This window comes from Seriola lalandi, unplaced genomic scaffold (genome assembly GCF_002814215.2).
Source record: "Seriola lalandi dorsalis isolate HSWRI2012SDOR001 ecotype SW California unplaced genomic scaffold, Sedor1 jcf7180002054615, whole genome shotgun sequence".
Classification (NCBI taxonomy): Eukaryota; Metazoa; Chordata; class Actinopteri; order Carangiformes; family Carangidae; genus Seriola; species Seriola lalandi.
In genome coordinates, this window is record NW_019525168.1 from 40,451 (window position 1) to 42,153 (window position 1,703).

The window sequence follows — 1,703 nt, forward strand, 5'->3', positions numbered from 1 at the left end:
GTGTTAGAGATCATGATGTCACCTGAGTCCTGGAGGCGTGGCATCCATCATGATGAACATCAAAGACATGAACTGAACTCATGATACCATTTTAAATTCAATCCACTGATGTAATATGATCAGTGTTTTCATATGATCAGTATTTTCTAAACCCTTTTCACTATTATTAAACACATTAGTGATTATTAGTTATCGTATTATTAAATTATCAGGTTCATGGCTTAAGTTTTCTCTAGTGTCACACACAGGCCTAAGGTGTGCAGGGGAACATGTGTGTGTTTTCACCTGGAGAGCTGACCTGTGGAGGCAGCAGCTGTACAGATGTGCATCAGACCGGAAGTTAATGGTGAGACGACAACCTGCTGAACAGAGAGAAAATACCTGAATGATTTAAGAACATTTTAACCACTATTAGCCAGTGTTAGCTACTATTAGCCACTATCAGCCAGTGTTGCCACTGTCAGCCAGTGTTAGCCACTATTAGCCAGTGCTAGCCAGTGTTAGCCACTATTAGCTAGTGTTGGCCAGTGTTAGCCACTATTAGCTAGTGTTGGCCACTGTTAGCCACTATCAGCCAGTGTTAGCCATTATTAGCCAGTGTTAACCACTATTAGCTAGTGTTGGCCACTGTTAACCACTATCAGCCAGTGTTAACCACTATTAGCTAGTGTTAGCCACTATTAGCCACTATTAGCTAGTGTTAGCCACTATTGGCCACTATTAGCCAGTGTTAACCACTATTAGCTAGTGTTAGCCACTATTAGCCAGTGTTAACCACTATTAGCTAGTGTTGGCCACTGTTAGCCACTATCAGCCAGTGTTAGCCATTATTAGCCAGTGTTAACCACTATTAGCTAGTGTTGGCCACTGTTAGCCACTATCAGCCAGTGTTAACCACTATTAGCTAGTGTTAGCCACTATTAGCCAGTGTTAACCACTATTAGCTAGTGTTTTTAAGTCCTGTCTTTGTCCTGCTTCCCTCCTGGTTGATTGTCTGCCACGCCCTCATGTGTTTCATCTGAGTACTTCACCTGGTGAAGTGTCTGAATTCCCTGGTGTGTATTTAGTCTCTGTCAGACTGTCAGTTGTTCTACTGTGGAAATCCAGTTTGTCCCAGTTTGTTTCTGTTTCCATCTGTCAAGTATCTGTCCGTCAAGCTCCCGACTTCTTGGATTTTCTGATTTTTGTGTTTCTTTTTGTTATTAAAGACAATTTTTCCACCTGGTTTCAGTGTTTCCAACTCAACGTGACAATGATGTTCTCAGATTTTAGACGGTTCCTTCCACGGCCACAAACAACTGAACTCAGTGGACTGCTCCTTTAATTCCAGCATCAGTAACTAACTGAACTGTTGTTCATCTCCTCCATCGTCCGCCTCAGCTCTCCATTTACTCCAGATAAAAGCCCTCATCCACTCTCCTGGCCCATATCATCACAGCCAGGTGAAGGAATGCTGCACATAAACAAAAACACCTCCATCGTATCACCATAACCTGCAGGTCATTTACACCTCATCGCCATAGTAACCACAAGAACAAACAACAACAACAAACATGAGGTCAGGAGATGTCAGTGTATCACCAGCAGCAGAGGTTCACTGCTGCTTCACTTCTTCTTCTGTGGTGTCAGTTTCTCTCCAGGGAAGAGCTAAAAGCCTCAACTGGAAACGGCAGCCAAGAACCCCCCACACCAACCCCCCCCCC